Source organism: Haliotis rufescens, unplaced genomic scaffold (genome assembly GCF_023055435.1).
Source record: "Haliotis rufescens isolate VD_foot unplaced genomic scaffold, xgHalRufe1.0.p SCAF_3, whole genome shotgun sequence".
Lineage (NCBI taxonomy): Eukaryota > Metazoa > Mollusca > Gastropoda > Lepetellida > Haliotidae > Haliotis > Haliotis rufescens.
This window is the reverse complement of record NW_025964001.1, coordinates 62,683,893-62,705,345: the sequence shown is the minus strand read 5'-3', so window position 1 is coordinate 62,705,345 and position 21,453 is coordinate 62,683,893. Positions and strand designations below refer to the sequence as shown.

At 40.3% G+C, this 21,453-nt stretch overlaps 1 protein-coding gene across 2 annotated transcripts in view; it reads right to left on the bottom strand.

Annotated features, from left to right (window-relative positions):
• Window positions 1-21,146, bottom strand: part of LOC124132360 (probable 4-coumarate--CoA ligase 1) — a 36,363-nt gene extending 15,217 nt beyond the window's left edge. Inside the window, exon 1 of one of the 2 annotated variants that reach the window (XM_048403242.1) lies at window positions 20,984-21,146. The gene's annotated coding sequence lies outside the window, so the exon portion shown is untranslated. Of the gene's footprint in view, window positions 1-7,142; window positions 7,345-20,983 lie in introns of those variants that run through there. The other variant, XM_048403241.1, reaches the window with a different exon arrangement.
• Window positions 21,147-21,453: the final 307 nt, after the last annotated feature.

Genomic DNA, 21,453 nt, shown 5'->3' with positions numbered 1-21,453 from the left:
ACCTGACTGACAAGGGAAGTACTCTGATTCTGCAGTATTTGATTGTACCATTGATTTAATATTACTGTACATATTTTTAACTAAAATAAGAAATCGGCCCTCAATTCCACTGTTTTGCATTTTAGACCACAATCCTACTCTCCAGACAGTATCAAATGCTTTTGTAAAATCTATGCACGCACAATAAAGTATTTTTTGACAGTTTCAAAATATGCATCAACGAATGGATAATGAATATATTATCAGCAGTTTGAAATTGTTTCCTAAGTCCCGACTGTGCTGGAGTTAGGATATTATTGGCATCTAGAAATTTTGTCAGTCGTTCGTTTAGGATACTGGTGAATAGTTTTCCGAAACAGCTTAATATCGTAATGGGTCTATACGAGTTTGGATCAGATGGATCGCCTTTATTTTTGAAGATAAGTTTTATAATTCCCGAGAGCCACGTTTCAGGGATTACACCGCATGAGAGTACAAGATTGAAAAAATCCGAATATAGTTTGGCAAGTACTCCAATGCTATCTATTATATGATCATTCACGACAAAATCTAGCCCAGAAGCCTTATTTCTTTAAAGGTTTCTTTGCAGCCTGTATAATTTCTTCAGTCGTTATGTCATCGTTTAAGATTATACAATCATACACCGGTGTTGCAGTTGCACGTCTTTCTTATTCAGAGTCATCAATTTTGTTTTCATTGTATAAGTTTTTATAAAAATTATAGAAGGAATTTATATCAGGAGCTTTCGGATTTATTTATTTCTTACATCCTGTTAGGATCTGCCAAAATTCTTTAGGCGAGTGGTGAAGGTTTTGGCGAAAAGTCTTATTTAAATTGTCTTTATATTTCCGTATAATTTTATCTATACATTTCTTGTAAGCCTTTGCTTCTTGTTGATATGCCAATTTATTAAATACTGTTTTCGATTTTTAAGACGCCTTTTTGCTTTATTGAATTTCTAACGGGATCGTCTGCATTCTATTCCGAACCAAGGTTTATCTTTTTCGCGTTGTCTGTATGTAACACTGTTTTCTCTGACTCCGAATGTTGCGCGTGCAGCGTTAACAAGCACGTGCGCGATTTCATTCGCGAGTCTGTTTACACTCGGCGGGTCGCCGTGACCTGCCCGTGCTTCGTGCACAGTCTTCATCAGTTTATTTATTTGTTCAACATTTACATTTGTTTGTAATGTTTAGGTTTGTTAGCGGCATTTGTATAGATGCATGGTAGGCCTTTACATGAATTACTTACAGGAGGTTTGACTGCGCTAAGTGTAAAGGTGAGAAGGCAGTGCACGTCTGAGTAGAGGGGTGAGTAGTCAATTATATTAAAATCAGAAAAGAGCGGAAGGCACATTTGCGATACGAAAACATAGCCGATAACTCTTTTATCTTTACATGTTGTTTAACATATCATTTTATTATTTCCTAGCCTGCCATTACCAATAAACAGATTTAAATTTTTACAGATTTCAATAACTTTAAAGCCAAAGTTAGTTTATTCTTGCTTGTGCTGTGTTGCTCTCACGCGTGGCAACCCAAGTTCATCGAGCACAGATTCAGGGTTAAGTTCTGATCTAATTTCATCAATATCCAAATTAAATTCATCAATTATGTATTCATCAAGAATTTCGTACTCGCATAGATTATTTGTCCGGGCATTAAAGTCCCCAATTAAAATGACGTGCTAACTTTTTGACATAATATTAATTATTGATTCCTCAATTTCATAAAACGTATCGTTTGTAATATACTTTGATCCTTCGGGTGGGATATAAACAGTCCCCAAGTACAGATCCTGATCAAAACTAAATAGTTTTTACATACTTTAGTCCAAAGAATGTAATCGCATTTTTCTTCAGTAACGGATATATAATCTCTATACATGTGAATTTACTTTTATATGCTACACCTATGCCTCCAGATCGCCTTACAGTTCCCAACCTATTCTGAAGAAAAAGAGTATATCCGGGTATATTTAACTCATCCAAACTGTTTGTTTTCGTTTCTTGAAATCCAATTATGTCCCTTTTAGCTATCAGGTCAATAAATTCCTTATATTCTAGGTGATGTCTGAGGCCACATAAATTAAGACTATTATTTTGGTCTTGATCATTACAGTCACCACCACCACCACCACCATCATCATCATCATCATCATCATCATCGTAAAAGGCGACTAACGGGATCGGGTGGTCAGGCTCGCTGACTTGGTTGATACATGCCAACGATCCAAATTGCGTGGGTCGATGCTCATGATGTCAATCACTGGATTTTCTGGTCCAGACTCGATTATTTTACAGACCGTCGTCATACAGCTGGAATATTGCTGAGAGCGGCGTTAAACAACAAACAAACAAACAAACATCATCATCATGATCATCATCGCCATCTTATCAACAACAACATGTGCAACAACATTGGCATCATTATCACAATTACTGGCAAACTCAGAACCATGATTTACAGCATTTATATTATTAAGTACAGATTTGATTTTCAATAATTTACATGAAATCTTTGCTTCATGGACTGTGTTAAAAATAACTGGGGTACAGGCATAATTCAGGACATCTGTGACATCATTGGTATTAGGTACATCTGTGTTTGCATATGTTTGGGTGAAAATATTAACATCAGTTAAATTGGTTTCCTTATTTAAGGAAACATGGTTATTCAAAATATTTACAGAGTCCATTGTATCATAGACACTGTAAACACCATTTGGTTTGCTTGGTACATTTATCTTTAAGGATTCCCTGGACTCATGTGTAAGTTGTGTGTAGTCTATGGTTTTCAGAATATCGGATAGATTGTGAGCATGATTTGTGTTTTCTGTTGAATTAACTATTACATTTACATCAGAACAATTGTCAAGATTACATAGAGTAGGGACACAGTTAATCAGTGCATTTGAAGAGTTCGCGTCATCAAGTACTTGGTTGACAACATTAGTGTTTACAGTTGTTTGACTTGAGATATTTACCCCAGAGTGTGTATGGTTATTTGGGACAGTCTTAGGATTATTACACATATCTTCTCTGTCAGTAACATTTGGATTTACATTAAGTTTATATTGAATATTTTCTCAGAGTTTTTATTTAGCATGTATATGGTAGAAACATCATTCTCACTCCCCTCTGCATGTACCTCTCCATTGATAAATGTTGTAATTTGAGCACTTACTTCGACATCTGTTATTTTATTACCTGTGATACAAGTGTGATTATCCAAAGCCTCTGCAACAGGCATATCATCACATATATTGTCATCATATCTGTTTTCATTTAATTGAGTTGAGGTATTTACCTGGCCTTTTGGAATATTATCATAATCAACACCATTATTTTCAACAGCTTTGACGTCAATGTCACAATTATCAGTTAACTCTGAGTCATGACCTACAGCTGTTACATTATTAGGTACATCTGTGTTTGCCATTGGTTTACATGACACACTTTCTTCATGAACTCTGTTAAAAGTAACTTGGATACAGGTGGGATAGTTCAGTACATCTGTGACATCAATGTTATTAGGAACAAATGTGTTTGCCATTGGTTTACATGACACACTTTCTTCATGAACTCTGTTAAAAGTAACTGGGGTACAGGTGGGATAGTTCAGTACATCTGTGACATCAATGTTATTAGGTACATCTGTGTTTGCCATTGGTTTACATGACATACTTTCTTCATGAACTCTGTTAAAAGTAACTTGGATACAGGTGGGATAGTTCAGTACATCTGTGACATCAATGTTATTAGGAACAAATGTGTTTGCCATTGGTTTACATGACACACTTTCTTCATGAACTCTGTTAAAAGTAACTTGGATACAGGTGGGATAGTTCAGTACATCTGTGACATCAATGTTATTAGGAACAAATGTGTTTGCCATTGGTTTACATGACATACTTTCTTCATGAACTCTGTTAAAAGTAACTTGGATACAGGTGGGATAGTTCAGTACATCTGTGACATCAATGCTATTAGGAACAAATGTGTTTGCCATTGGTTTACATGACATACTTTCTTCATGAACTCTGTTAAAAGTAACTTGGATACAGGTGGGATAGTTCAGTACATCTGTGACATCAATGTTATTAGGTACATCTGTGTTTGCCATTGGTTTACATGACACACTTTCTTCATGAACTCTGTTAAAAGTAACTTGGATACAGGTGGGATAGTTCAGTACATCTGTGACATCAATGTTATTAGGAACAAATGTGTTTGCCATTGGTTTACATGACATACTTTCTTCATGAACTCTGTTAAAAGTAACTTGGATACAGGTGGGATAGTTCAGTACATCTGTGACATCAATGTTATTAGGAACAAATGTGTTTGCCATTGGTTTACATGACACACTTTCTTCATGAACTCTGTTAAAAGTAACTTGGATACAGGTGGGATAGTTCAGTACATCTGTGACATCAATGTTATTAGGAACAAATGTGTTTGCCATTGGTTTACATGACATACTTTCTTCATGAACTCTGTTAAAAGTAACTTGGATACAGGTGGGATAGTTCCGTACATCTGTGACATCAATGTTATTAGGAACAAATGTGTTTGCCATTGGTTTACATGACATACTTTCTTAATGAACTCTGTTAAAAGTACTGGGGTACAGGTGGGATAGTTCAGTACATCTGTGACATCAATGTTATTAGGTACATCTGTGTTTGCGTATGTTTGAGTGGAAATATTTACATCAGTAATTTTTTTCTCCCTATCTGAGGAAACATGGTTATCAAAAATATTCATAGAGTCCATTGTGTCATAGTGAGTGAGTGAGTTGGGTTTAACGCCGCTTTTAACAGTATTCCAGTTATATCACGGCGTGTCAGCTTAATGTGGGAGGAAAGCCCGAAGTGATGCAGGTCTCAGACGTTTACCACTTCGGTGAAACCCACGAGCCCGGGTATGGTGCTGACAAACCTAGAAACATAATCGAACCCACAATCATAGGTTTCTGGCGTGCCCAAGGGACGCAACTCTGCACAGCGAGTCGCGGCCCGGTAGACGACTGGGCCACCCGTGCCCCCCCCCCCCCCCCCCCCCCCCTGGGTCATAAACATTGTGATATATTCATCTGACTTTGAGGGGGATCTTCAAGACCAACATCAGTTGTGTTAGGCTACCCTGTGATACAAGCATAATATTCAGAAACATCAGCATCTGTGTTGATTTAAACATATTTTATTCAGATTGAAATGGATTGGGTACAAGTTATCCAACTTAGGACTCCCTCTCCATGGTATTTACAAAGCTTGTACAGTAAATCATATACAAGGAAAACAGAAAAGAAGATGAGTGTAAAGATAACAAGAAATGTACAAAAGAGAGAGACTAGTATATGTATATCAAAGTGTTACCCAAATCTCTTTGTATCACTTATAAACAGTTGCACTGCTTTAAAGATGTGTTGATTTTCGATAATGGACAAACATTCATTTCCGTTTAACATCAAATTTAATCTAATTTAACATTTTTGTTCACGGCGTTCTGTAAAATGTCCCGAATTATTATTAACATAGTTTTTCTTTGGTGGACATACAATGGACACTTTAACAAATAATGATATGCGTTTTCACATGGATTACCACATTGACATATTGGATCACATTTTACCTCTATTCTGTATAAATCATAATTTAACTGGCTTTTCATGTATCTTAATCGAGTATGATAAATATTCAACTTTCTAACACCATAGGAAAAAATATGGAGGTGCAATAACTTGCTCTTTTTGTATGTATGTCTTGAATTGGGATGTAGATGTACAATTTCTACCTGCTGCAGGAATAGTGTTCCATAACCTTACAGTTGATGGGATAAAAGAACACGTTGAGTGTTTTAATCAGCAACTGTGTTTACACTTAGCGTACACAATCCATTTACCTCAGCATCATAGTGAGTCCTCTCTGTGACAGCAACATATATATTTACAACATCCACAGGATGCGTGTTTGTATTGGTATTACAGGACATGTTTCCTTCAGCATCCTTAGACTTATCAGTGATGGGGATATCAGTGATGGGGATATCAGTGATGGGGATATCAGAAACAATATGAACAACATCTGTGTTTACTGGGGAATGACATGGTATGTTTAACTGAGTATATTTGGTGTTACTACCTGTGGTAGACTCTAGATGTTCATCAACATCAGTCCTGTTGCAGGTTATACTACACGTCATATTTAGACTCTCTTGCTTTACTAGTTACATTTTCCTCAGTAAACAATGTTGGTGCTTCTGTTCTACCTACATCTAATGTAGACTCCTGTCCACCCTCGCATCTCTAAAGGGGTCCCTGTGACTGGTTCACACGGGTATGTAGGGCCCTATATGGGGGAGGGGCTACTTTCTGAAGATTATTGTTGATATAGAGTTTGTCAACACTGATGACTGCCCTTTTGTTCTGTGACCCAGCCGTCTTGAGCAGTGGCATGAGTACCTCCCGCCTATAGGAGTTTACCTCCTCCGGGAACTGCTCCTGGAAACTGTAGGGCTTATCTCTCCAATTCCTCCCTGTCCTTTTCATTGCGTCTCTCTCAGATGTATACATGAATTTGGCTATCATGGCGTGTGGTCGGGGACGGCCTCCTGGGTTAGCTGGTGTGCGTGGTCGGGGACGGCCTCCTGGGTTAGTTGGTGTGCGTGGTAGGGGACGGCCTCCTGGGTTAGCTGGTGTGCGTGGTCGGGGACGGCCTCCTGGGTTAGCTGGTGTGCGTGGTCGGGGACAGCCTCCTGGGTTAGCTGGTGTGCGTGGTCGGGGACAGCCTCCTGGGTTAGTTGGTGTGCGTGGTCGGGGACAGCCTCCTGGGTTAGTTGGTGTGCGTGGTCGGGGACGGCATCCTGGGTTAGCTGGTGTGCGTGGTCGGGGACGGCCTCCTGGGTTAGCTGGTGTGCGTGGTATATATTGGCTGACGAATTATCCTTATTATTGTATGATGCAGGAGTGTTAGTGTTGTTTAACATATGGGTATAAAACCTCATATCACTGACAAGCATGTCGCAATGGGCAGCTCGCCATTTAGGACTTTATTCAGTGATATTGGAACTGATCTGATCAATATCCTTTATGACCTTTTATAGATCACCATATACAGTAGAGTACAGAATTGTTACGTACCTCGTTGCTGAGCCCCTAAGACACTCCGGTTTCCTAGATTTTAGCACGTTTCCACACACGGGAATTATTTCCATACACCGAGTGTCATCAATGTCTGCGCTGATACCGTAGACTTAAATTCCCATAATACATTGCCACCAACAATACTGGTGTATATTCCAATTAACGCTAATAGAATGCTCACATGTGTCGTTGTAGTGACCTATTCAGTTATCTAGGACTGTGGGGTTAACACTTTGACACAGTTGGGAAATGCGATGTACGTACAGTTGTCACAGAAGGCAAGATAAGCAGTATTCCGATAACACGCCATGAGGTGTGTATACCGACGCGGGCATTTTCCCTTTACGTTATATAGAGTTACCTCTAATTCTTTAAAGCTGCGATGGATTATTACCTGAAGGTTGTAGCAGTATAGTAGAACTACCATATATGTTACACGTATGGGGCCACTGGAAGAGCAGAACGAATCTATAGAAGTTTGGTTAAAGGTTATTTATGGGCCGCTTCTTTCACTTTATTGTCTGGAAGTGGTTACCGTATTTGGCATAATAAGCGCCCACGGCGATATTTGCATATATATTGGCTTGTGAACTATCACAACTAGCACCCTTTCCGATTGATCAATGTACACAAGATATTGTATTCTAGTAATTATGGGCAATTAAATTCTCGAAAATATATCTAAAGTGTATAATACGCACAGATTCTTCTTTTATATCATTTCAGGCTGTCAGCATAAACCACAAAATTTACAATCTTTCAACTCTGTTTTTTATCTCACCAAAATTATATTCTAATAAGAGCCCCCCTATTTCTAATTGTGAGAGCGCGCTGGGTGCTTATTACGTCGAATACGGTAATACGTTTTCATAAATCAACAATGATGTATTGATCTCAAGAATTCGACATAGTTACATCTCAGAATGTTTTTTTTTGGCTGTCTTATAAATGATTTATAAATATAACCAAATGATATTTTGTAAATCACAAATTCATATATATTCAGTGATATCAATAAATCAGTTTGAACATTGTAACCATGTTTTCATTTAATGTTCGATGATAATATATAAAATATAGACTCAGTGACAGCAGCTATCATGCAGAAACGCCCCTGTCCCCCTTCTTTCTCCCCCAATCCCTCCGACCTTCAATTCGAACTTTCCTCCTACGTAAAGCTGCCACTCCGTGGTATAACTGAAATTTTCAAAACGGTGTTAAACTCAACCTAAAGCACGCACTTGTGCACGCATACCGAAAGCATTACATTGCGTTTTTTAAAGCAACGCAACGCATGGCGATTTTCTTTGATACTTCACCCACTCTTTAACGCTATTACAAAGGCTTAAGGTTAGGGACGGTTTGTTACTGCATATATATTACGGAAATATATTATCGCTGTCCAACATACAACTTTGGAAAACCTCTAAATATCAACAAGCATCATAGTGATCAATGGGATGAATAAGTTCATGGATGTTCGTGAAGCTAGATTGTGTAGTGTTCGAGATACGCTCGGGGAAATTAAAGATTACGGACGGACAGACAGTCTGACATACTGACAACTATATAACCCCCCGTCGTTGGGTACGGTGGCCCATAAGGGACATGGAGTCTGTTTTTCAATATTTTGCTAAAATGAAAATGTCAAAAACAAAAACGAAAAGGTGGAATTATTATCATCGCGGTGGAAATATCATCACCGCGGTGGAAATAGTTTTCTGTATTTTCATTTTAGGTTTGACATTTTCGCTTTTGTTTTCGACCTTTTCGTTTTTGTTTTGGACATTTTCATTTTAGTTTTTGACCTTTTCATTTTTGTTTTTGACATTTTCATTTTAGTTTTTGACATTTTCGCTTCACTTTTCAGCGATTCAATATCTTCTTTATACATGATTTATCACATATTCGTATGACAAATCGTGTTAGTTTGCAAAAGGTTACGATAACAAGTGAAAGTGAAGTGAAGTGAAATATCATAATATTGAAAAACAGATTCCGTGTCCCTTATGGGCCACCGTAGTTGGGGGATAAATATCAAGTCAAACATGTTTTCTATAAGGTAATGATGATGATCATCAACAACATCGTCATCTTCAAGTTTTTGTTCTTTTTTTTTGCTCTGATGAATGCCGACAATATGTGCAGTGAACCTCGGCATATATTGTCGCCGGCGACACTACTTGCCGTAACACGGGAACGGTCTCTCGCATGACAGTTTTAAAGTGTAGATTTGTTTTATCATGATATAAGTGCACATGCATATGATGAGTGCACTGTTCGCTTTAAATCACTGTCGAATTTGACCCAACTACGTTCTGAAAATGAACCTGCAAAAAAAACTCGAGGAAAGTATGTATTGGTATTGAGCACGAGGTAACAAACCTATGTAAACGATGGAGAATCTTCATTGAACCTCATTCACCAACTTTTTCCGATAACCGTATTTTAAAAGGCAATACAAGAACTCCCTGCTTAACTGTGAGTTTCCCCTCCGTGATGCACGTGAAATATGTTGCCTGCGCCGTTCGCACGTGCATTTCATTGTTTGGTGACTTTGGTTATAAAATGCTTGTCCCCAGACAAATACACACTTCATGCAGAGCCAACTTTAGCATCAAGTCTTTGAATTGCTTTTTGCCTCTTAAAAAAGGATATAATGTTTCACAGACTGTTGTTATTGAAATATCGAGTAACTACCCATCGACCTACCTATGGTTTGAAGTATTTCAGTCACAAGGAGTCCTATCGGCAAGTTTACAGGAGACAATTCGAACGAAAAAAGGAAGTTTACATTTATTCCAATGATGGCAGTCTGAAACGGACTATAGAAATATGCGCACGTGACTCCGTTATAACGATAATAATGTAGTCTTCATAAAACATCTAATCCACACACAAAAATCATTTTGAGAAAATTCTAGATGTACATCTTTCAATTCATACCATCAAGTCTACGGTATGATAAATAAAACAAAACAGGGATAGGGGTGGTCTCAACAACAAAACTAGGACGTAAAGGATATTAGACAGCTTTGATACAGGGTGATAAGGCGTGCAGGGTACAAGCTTTATGAGCAGAAGGTAACCCTGACTTGTTGTAGAATTTGGGAGGAATTAAATATGCAATTAATGTTAACTGCAGTAACTATTGCTCTCCATGAGATGGGATTTCGATACACTGCGCGTGGCGATGACAGAGCACTTTTAGGGGAAAATATTCTATCCTGTCTATGAGGTGACATTATCTCCGAACCATTCATTACTATCAGAGTCAGGGCGTCTAGATAATTTACCTTGATGAATCATTCCACTGACTACATGTGGCTATCGGCAGATGGACACAAAGCACCCATAGACCATCAGGTAAAGGTAATCGTGTCACTGTTTTGCACGCTGCAACCCTTAATATGGGGCTTATTGATGGATGTGTGCTAGTATTCGAGGCGAAAAAGAAAACTGGTGATTTTCATAAGGAAATTATAGGAGGTGATGTGTTCATAGACTGGTTGGAACTTCAGCTATTGCCCATTTTAAACAACGTCAGTGTCATTGTCATAGATAACGCCAGTTAATATAACGTCCGGGAATCAGATACTGTCGCCAAAACCATGAGTAGTCTGAAGGCGACCATACAGGAATATATGACATTGTCGACTTCAGACCATATGAGACGAAAGTTCAACTCATGGAGAAAATTCGGCTGAATAAGAACCCTGTAAAGTACAGGACTTATGTGCTCGCGGCACAACACGGTCAGGTTGTCTTACGTACGCCAGTCAGACATTGTGAGCTCAACCCTGTTGTGCCCATCTTCGTAAAGGGTTCGTGGCAAGACATAACACAACAATCAAAGGGGCGGTCGGGTAGCCTAGTGGTTAAAGCGTTCGCTCGTCACGCCGAAAACCCGGGTTTGATTCCAATTTTTGGTGTCCCCCGTCGTGATATTGCTGGAATATTGCTAAAAGCGGCGTAAAACCATATTCACTCACCCACATTCAAAAGTACAGATAACTGCTACCTCAAGAAACTATCTGTAGAACAACAAATACTTCTGGATTTCAAAACCGCATCCTTCTAATACTCATCCCGCTTCATAGCTCTTAATTATTCCATCATGTTTCCAAGCAAATACTAATGCAGTACATATCCTTTATTGCTACCCCAACATCGCACATGTCAATATTTTGAGACCACCCCAACTCGGTGACATTTGCACCTGTGAGAATGCACGGGACTTTGTGAGGTCATCACCTCGGGACAGGTGTTAGGTAATTACCTCAGGTAAAAGGCCTTTTCATACATGCATGACAACAGACGAATATTTTCTAAGTTGATCATCATTTTACCTGTAAAAGTACATTTTAAGGGTAATCACAGTGTCAGGTAGGATAGGCGAGATTAGGGGGATTTGCGTTATTTTGATATATGCTCTTTTTATAGTCCTATGACTTACATTTATGAAATGAAGCCAGAAAAGCAGTTTTCTAGCATTTCCGACAGAACTTAAGAAGTGATACGCATAAGGAAGAGAGTTTATGGATCTCAGCTTCTTTATTCTGAGTAGTATGTTTTTCAGATATCTACGTTTATAACGAACACGCTTATAAAGAACTGACGGATATTACGAACTGTTCGTTTGGTTCCGGTCAATTGCTGTATATTTTATATAATATTGATGGATATAACGAACACGCTTATAACGAAATAACGGATATAGCGAACTCAGTTTGTGGCCCCGTGTGTACTCTGTATATACGTACTCCATCTGGTGAGGGGGCGGTAGGATAGCCTAGTGGTTAAAGCGTTCGCTCGTCACGCCGAAGACCCGGGTTCGATTCCCGACATGGTTACAATGTTCGAAGCCCATTTCTGGCGTCCTCCGCCGTGATATTGCTTGAATATTGCTAAAAGCGGCGTAAAACCATACTCACTCACTCCATCTGGTGAATAAATGCTATGAAGCAGAGAACATATATATGTAAGAACAACAAAAGTAATCAGATAACAAAGGTGGAAACCTAACAAGGGAAGCCAACAGTTAATTGGCGCTGATAGGTGATAGCAATGGACAGCTGGAAACAAGGACTTAAATTATCCCTGATTGGTAATGGACAATGGGCAAACGGGAGGCAGCTGCAGGGCGTAATTAGCACCGATAGGTTATAACAAAAGGAATACCTATAGACATTTGGAAGCTAGCTGGATAATAGCACAGACAATAATCGCCACAGTCAGCAATACCCCCCACAATATCACCATGGCCTGTAAATAATCGTCACAGTCAGCAATACCCCGAAAATATCACCACAGCCTGAAAATAATCGTCAGCAATACCCCAACTACACCACCACGGCCTGTAAATAATTGTCACAGTCAGCAATACCCCCCACAATATCACCACGACCTGTAAATAATCGTCACAGTCAGCAATACACCCACCGTATCACCACGACCTGTAAATAATCGTCACAGTCAGCAATACCCCCACCGTATCACCACGACCTGTAAATAATCGTCACAGTCAGCAATACACCCACTATACCACCACGGCCTGTAAATTATCGTCACAGTCAGCAATACACCCACTATACCACCACGGCCTGTAAATTATCGCCACAGTCAGCAATACACCCACTATACCACCACGGCCTGTAAATAATCGTTACAGTCAGCAATACCCCCCACAATATCACCACGGCCTGTAAATTATCGTCACAGTCAGCAATACACCCACTATACCACCACGGCCTGTAAATTATCGCCACAGTCAGTAATACACCCACTATATCACCACGGCCTGTAAATAATCGTCACAGTCAGTAATACACCCACTATATCACCACGGCCTGTAAATAATCGTCACAGTCAGCAATACCCCCAATTTTCCACCACGACCTGTAAATAATCGTCGCAGTCAGTAATACACCCACTATATCACCACGGCCTGTAAATAATCGTCACAGTCAGTAATACACTAACTATATCACCACGGCCTGTAAATAATCGTCGCAGTCAGCAATACCCAAACTATATCACCACGGCCTGTAAATAATCGTCACAGTCAGTAATACACCCATTATATCACCACGGCCTGTAAATAATCGTCACAGTCAGTAATACACCAACTATACCACCACGGCCTGTAAATAATCGTCACAGTCAGTAATACCCCCACTATAATACCACGGCCGGTAAATAATCGTCACAGTCAACAATACACCCACTATACCACCACGGCCTGTAAATAATCGTCCCAGTCAGTAATACACCCACTATATCACCACGGCCTGTAAATAATCGCCACAGTCAGCAATACACCCACTATATCACCACGGCCTGTAAATAATCGTCACAGTCAGCAATACCCCCACTATATCACCACGGCCTGTAAATAATCGTCACAGTCAGTAATACACTAACTATATCACCACGGCCTGTAAATAATCGTCGCAGTCAGCAATACCCAAACTATATCACCACGGCCTGTAAATAATCGTCACAGTCAGTAATACACCCACTATATCACCACGGCCTGTAAATAATCGTCACAGTCAGTAATACACCAACTATATCACCACGGCCTGTAAATAATCGTCACAGTCAGTAATACCCCCACTTTAATACCACGGCCGGTAAATAATCGTCACAGTCAACAATACACCCACTATACCACCACGGCCTGTAAATAATCGTCCCAGTCAGTAATACACCCACTATATCACCACGGCCTGTAAATAATCGCCAGAGTCAGCAATACACCCACTATATCACCACGGCCTGTAAATAATCGTCACAGTCAGCAATACCCCCACTATATCACCACGGCCTGTAAATAATCGTCACAGTCAGCAAAACCTCAACTATTAATAATCGTCACAGTCAGCAATACCCCCAATTTTCCACCTCGACCTGTAAATTATCGTCGCAGTCAGCAATACCCCAACTATATCACTACGACCTGTAAATAATCGTCGCAGTCAGCAATACCCCAACTATATCACCACGACCTGTAAATAATCGTCGCAGTCAGCAATACCCCAACTACACCACCATGGCCTGTAAATAATCGTCAAAGACCACGGCCTGTTAATAATCGCCACAGTCAGCAATACCCCAACTATATCACCACGACCTGTAAATAATCGTCACAGTCAGGAACACCCCCACTACACCACGACAGCCTGTACATAACCGTGTCTGAAAACCGAAACAACGATCCAATTTTATCGCCTCTTACGACGAGGAATCGGGTCTAGCCCGAGTTCCCATAGTGTTTTAGTCAGTAGGTAAAACATTAACATGGGTGTACGTTACACATGCATGTTGCTATTACTTACAAAGTAGGTCTAATGTGTCATGCACAACTCAACATATACGTACTTGTGTAGATCAGAATTCAGTATTGTAGCGATCCTGGTTTTACTTGTACCAAAATAACATTTAGGTGTGTGGATTTTCTAAAACCAGGATTTAATACTGCGTGGGCTTGTACATAAACGTTAATTGGAACCTTAAACACAACTTAATGTCCTCACACTCACAGTTGCCGCTGTGACCCGTGACAATTCGGGATAGAATAGGTCTTCAGAAACCCATGCTTGCCGTAAAAGGCGACTATCGGGATCGGGTGGTCAGACTCGCTGACTTGGTTGATGCATGTCATCGATCCCAATTGCGTGATGTGAATCACTGGATTGTCTGGGTCCAGGCTAGATTATTTACAGACCGCCGTCATATAGCTGGAATATTGCTGAGTGAGATTATAAGACGAGTGAATCATCAAACCCTACCCTAAGGAGGATAGCGACCCAAGGGACCCGCTAGATTACTATGTACATTCTACGCAGATATATTGAATGTGAGAGTCCAATCATGGATGGATTTAAACTTACAGAGGAACAAAACGGTTTTCGTGCCGACCGACACTGTATCGATTACATCTACTCTTTGAACACCATAATCAACAATATAATGTGGAACAGTAATAAGTAATACAATGCTGTCTCTGCTACATAAGCTGACGACATCGCTCTTAAGACGAAATATAATTACAGAGAATGCTGGACTGCATTGACGTATGGGGTACAAAATTGGGTTTAAAAATCAATATTGATAAAACTAAGGTTATCCATTTCCGCACCGATTCTACTAATATATCAAGCTACCACTTTACCTGCGGTGGACCGCCTCCGTGGTCTAGTGGTAGAGCGTCCGCCCGGAGAGCGGAAGGTCCGGAGATCGATCGCCCGGCCGCGTAATACAAAAAAAAATGGTACTTGTTGTTACCCTGTCTGACGCTCGGCAATAAGGGGCTAAAACAAGGACTGGTCGGCTCGTCAGAATACTGTGTCTGAGTGGATCATTCATGTTAAACTGCGTCATGGTATCTCAGTGAGCAAGCACTATAAATCGACTGTCGCACTGGAGGCATGTCGCATGATGTATATATACCAAGCTGTATAGATCTCTTGACTACTTCCCGAGGCAAGGGAGTTAACTGACTGTAAAAGTCCAGTTTCCACTTTTATAGTCAGTTATCTCCCTTGCATCGGGAAAAGGATCTCTAGTGGAACCCGTGCTGTTTTATGGATCACGTGTCTGGGGTGTCAACGTGTACAGACAAGTCCAGTCGATCCAGAATTAAGCGTGCAGGTATTGTCGTGGAGCTTGACGAAATGCATCCAACATAACTCCAAGAGGAGACATGGGCTGGTTCTTCTGCACAGCTATTCCACGAACAGAAGTTTGCAAAATGCGTACGAGATTAGACCATATGACAGCAGACAGGATCGCCCACATTATACACAAGAATGGGAAAAATCAACCATAGTCATGGGAGAAGAATTTTTTAAAACTTTTAGAACAATGCAATGCAACTTGACTGACGTTGATATGTTGACTCTGGAATTATGGAATGATTGTGACAAACCTAACGGTAATAAGCTACGTACAGTTCAGATCATCAACATCGGAGATTATATTACCCTCGTCAACAATTACTTCCATGGGGATGTGAGAGTTTCTGTCATCAGCCATACCAAGACGTCCAACATATTTCCAAAAGACTCTTGTATTGTTACTCTCATGTAGAGATAGAAGTTCATTCTGTTTAAGGAAGAGCATTTAAGGATGTCAACTTCTTTGTTATGAGGAACACAACGTTTCGGAGTATATGCTTACTCCGTCATCAGATGAATGCATGACATGAGGCAGAGAGCATCTATATGTACATGTCAGTTCTGTGATGAACATCAAGTTGAAGACGAGACCCATTTCCTGATCAACTGTACCCTCTTCTCTGATATCCGCTACGACCTATGGAGGAAAGCCTGCATTGCCAATTCACAGTTTCTGAGTTTCCACCCTTGTGATCAACTTCGCTTCCTTATGCAGTGTGTCAGCTTGTGTAAACCTCTGGCCGCAACAGTGGCGTCAATGTTTCTCCGGCGACAACGTGCCGGGCAGTGATGTATATAATGTGTATGTTTTTGTGATTGATGGATGAGTATGTGGGCAGTGTTTGTATGTGATGTATGCGCACGTGATATTGAGTGGATGTGGTGAACTGCCATGTGTGATTGAAAATGAAATGTGTGTAATATTATTTATGTGTGTGTGTGTGTGCGTGTGCGTGTGTGTGTGTGTGCGTGCGTGCGTGCGTGCGTGTGTGTGTGTGTGTGTGTGTGTGTGTGTGCTTTCGATTATGTTCGTGTATTATTCTTGCCAATTTATATAATGGATAATTTAATGATTTTAAGTGCCTCATAGAACCTTCATGGGTCGGCTGATGTTTTTATATATCATACGTATGTATACGTGTAATGTGTTTTATTGTCTTTAAACACCAGGTGGCACTGTAATAAAATAATTTTCTTCTTCTTCTTCATGTAAGAACAAGAAGAATATTTCTAATAAGATAACAAAAGCTGGAAACTTAACAAGGGAAGCCAACAGATAATTGGCGCTGATAGGTGATTAGCAATAGGCAATGGATGCCAACACTTTACAGTAATTAGCGCTGATAGTTATGGACAACTGAAGGCCAGGACTAAATTAACACTGATAGGTAAATGTCAAAATAAATCACAATCTACATATTTAATAACTTTTGTCCTGAGAGAATTATTATTCTCCTCAAGTGGGACCATCCCCTAACGTTCCCTACTCCAAGCCGTGGTTCCTCATCCCGAGATGAGTTTTGCTGAGATCTTCTCTTTGTTATGAATCCGTTTCTGGTCACAGAGTTCTCGGAATCTTTTCCAGTTTCTGTTTCCGACGATCAATCGAGATGTGACTCTCAATACACACCCGTTCATATTTCTTCAGTGAACGTAGATGTTTCTTCTCCTTCAGGCGCTTGGGTGGCCCAGACATCCAAGGCACCGCGATTCGCTGTGCAGAGTTGAACACGCCAGAAACCTATGATTGTGGGTTCGAATCCCGGTTCGCCCCGAGTATGTTTCTAGGTTTGTCAGCACTATACCCGTGCTCGTCGGTTTCACCGAAGTGGTAAACGTCTGAGACCTGCATCACTTGGGGCTTTCCTCCCACATTAAGCTGACACGCCGTGATATAACTGGAATACTGTTGCAACTTATAATGACTGACCACGCCAATCAAGACCCAAAGCCATAGAGCTCTCCCCAAGCATGTCCGTACAGCCAAGCTTTTTCCTTTATATATCATAAAACGGCATGCATTCACGGTTCACCGCATTCATCGATTTGGCGCTCGCGGTACCAACAGCAGCATCCTTCGAATGAGTTCGGCTTTCCCGGGACTATCTGACATTCACATTTGGCGTTCCCGGTCCATAACCGTTACGATAGCAGTCGAGTTCAAGTCTGTCGATGCTTCTAGCTCTCTTGTTACTGACCGCTATTCTACCGTGGTGATGGGTCCATGGACTGGGGTTGGGGGTTGGGGTAGTGGTCTTGAATTATTTACAGCCACAATATTGTTCGGTCACATTGACTATTTCGTAGGCCAAACCTCTTTTTGTTACTAACAACATATGTTGTCTTGGGCTTCGGGAACAATAGTTTTTTCTTGTAACTCCTGAGACATTTTACCCAGTATTTACTAAAACTATGCTTTTCTAAATATATCTGTGTTTAATGTATACCTTGAACGGCTGTAGTAAGACATGGCATGTAATCTGGTGTCAGTATCTAGGCATACAGTAATCCGCAGAAAACCCGTGGGAATTCCGGGCTGGGATTGGCCCCTAGCATTTTTTTCGTTTGTTGTTTAACGCCGCACTCAGCAATGTTACAGCTGTATGACGGCGGTCTGTAAATAATCGAGTCTTGGCCAGACAATTCAGTGATTGATATCATGAGCATCGATCTACGCAATTGGGATACGATGACAGCGAGCATGACCACCCGATCCCGTTAGTCGCCTCTTTCGACAAGCATGGGTTGCTTAAGACCTATTCTAACCTGTATCTTCAAGGGTTTGGTCCCTTGTCAAATTAGCAACCTACGCTAGTCGTAAGGGGCGACTTAATGTATCGGGTGGTCAAGCTCGGTGACTCGGTTGATGGCGTGTCAATGTACGCACGAATCCTTGTTCATACTATCTATCAGGGGGCACGGGTGGCCCAGTCGTCCAAGGCGCCGCGATTCTCGGTGCAAAGTTGCGTCCCTTGGGCACGCCAGAAACCTATGAGTGTGGGTTCGAGTCCCAGTTCGCTCCGATTTTGTTTCCAGGTTTGTCAGCACCATACCCGTGCTCGTGGGTTTCACCGAAGTGGTAAACGTCCGAGACCTGCATTACTTCGGGCTACCATCCCAGATTAAGCTGACACGCCGCGATAAAACTTGAATACTGCTAAAAGCAGCGTTAAACCCAACTCACTCACTCACTCTTCTCCTTTATGATTTCTTCCTTTTGTTGAGCACTAGCCAGACTTGCTATGACAACACCAGAGGCTCTAACCAAGGCCCGTTTTCTCTTCATTTCACACAGAGTAACATCTCGAAGTTTTCGCCCATCGCGTAATAGAGAGTATATCTTATTTTCTGTGACTTCACTCACTCACTCACTCATACTATCTTTCAATCACTGGATTGTTTGGTCCAGGCTCGGATATTAACAGGACGTCATGTAGCTTGAATACTGGAGTAGCTGGAATGGTGCTGACCGAGGCGTTAAAGAACACACACACACACACACACACACACACTCACACTCACACTCACACTCACACTCACACTCACACACACTCACATTCCCTTGAATCAGAATAGATTTAATCAATTGTCTATCTTTGAAAGCATATGGAAGTATTGTTTTTGCAAACATTCTGCTGTCTACCTTCAATACCGATACTTCATTGTCCCAGTGTCCCATCTGGTATTTCGTATGGATGAATGAATGGATTACACACCACACTCACCACCCCTTTCAAATAGTGCGGCCTTTATGCATGCACCGCAGACCCATTTTAACGAATTTGCGTACTATAACAGGACAACTGAATCTATGTGGAAAATTAATTACGCACTTTATTTTTGTAGTTTGATGCGTAAACCAAAACTGGTGGGAACATGTCAGCGGTTATTTGTAAATTGATGGTGCTTAATCAACCTGTATGAGAAGTAAACCATTTACACTCCTTCTCCAAACGGATGATTTTATTTCAGAAATATATGGTCATGTTCAATAGTTAGATGCGTAAGGTCATGTTCAATAGTTAGATGCGTAATATCATGTTCAATAGTTAGATGCGTAAGGTCATGTTCAATAGTTAGATGCGTAAGCAGACTTGAAGTTCCTAATTCTACGTACTATTTTAAGATAGAATTAGGAACTTCAAGTCTGCTTACGCATCTAACTATTGAACATGACCTTACGCATCTAACTATTGAACATGATCTTACGCATCTAACTATTGAACATGACCTTACGTTCCAGTTGAACGTCGCTATTCGTTGCCCGCCCTCTCCCCCGCCCCTTATATTTACAAATTTGCGAAAATATTACATCATCAAGGAGTCATTTTTACTATTAAATATACAAACATATTTTCTGGCCAAATCGATCTTACAATTCAACTCGTACTTGAATGCAATAGCGATGCTCTTTGCGTTTCGTTTTCAGTGTGAAAATATAACGTGTGTGCTGCTGTTGATGTTAACTGTAAAACACTGCAATATATAGTATTTTACTTACTCTTAATATAAAAGGTTAAACCTTTACTAATTGTTGCAAATGCATAGAATTTTGCCTACCTTTAATATAACGTTCAAACAAGTATCTTTTTGATGTAATTTCATAGTATTTCACCCACCTTTAATATGAACGATTTAAACATTATCTCATTGATGGAAACGCATACTGTATTTCACCTACCTTTAATATGAAAATTAAAACCACATCTCATTGATGGAAATGCATTACAGTATTTTGCCTACCTTTAATATGAAAATTTAAACATTATCTCATTGATGGAAACGCATACTGTATTTCACCTACCTTTAATATGAAAATTAAAACATTATCTCATTGATGGAAATGCATTACAGTATTTTGCCTACCTTTAATATGAAAATTTAAACATTATCTCATTGATGGAAACGCATACTGTATTTCACCTACCTTTAATATGAAAATTAAAACATTATCTCATTGATGGAAATGCATTACAGTATATTCCCTACCTTTAATATGAACGATTTAAACATTATCTCATTGATGGAAATGCATACAGTATTTTACCTACCTTTAATATGAAGGTTAAAACATTATCTCATTGATGGAAATGCATGCATGCTATGTCATTTGTTAATATACAAGATTCAGAAACTCGTTTTCAGCTTTCCACCTACCTTGTGCTGGGAATGGTAGTGCTTCTTTGGCTGTTCCTTCGCGTTGTTACAGATCTATCGTCGTTGGAATAACCCGAATCTACCTCAAATGATGGATCGATACGTGCAAGTTATGCCGACTGTCGGCGACATGTGTCGACGGCGGACATCCAATCTGGCTACATGTGTGCCGCTTGTATACATAATTAATACAGTATATACGATTGCATACAGATAAAAACACTATTTGTTATATATATCTTGTTCCGGTGTACGCACGAGGAGTTTGTTATGTGAGGTGAAATAGGGTTTACCGTTACGTTCAAGATTATTGCACTTACATGGCGAAATGCACGCGCGCGAGTGTATGTGTGTTTGTTTGTTCGTACGTGCGTGCGTGCGTGCCCGCGCACAGGGCTTGTTACGCAAGAATAGCAGCTACAAGATATGTGGCGTTTTAGAGTCGTCACAGGGATTGTCCCTGAACGAAT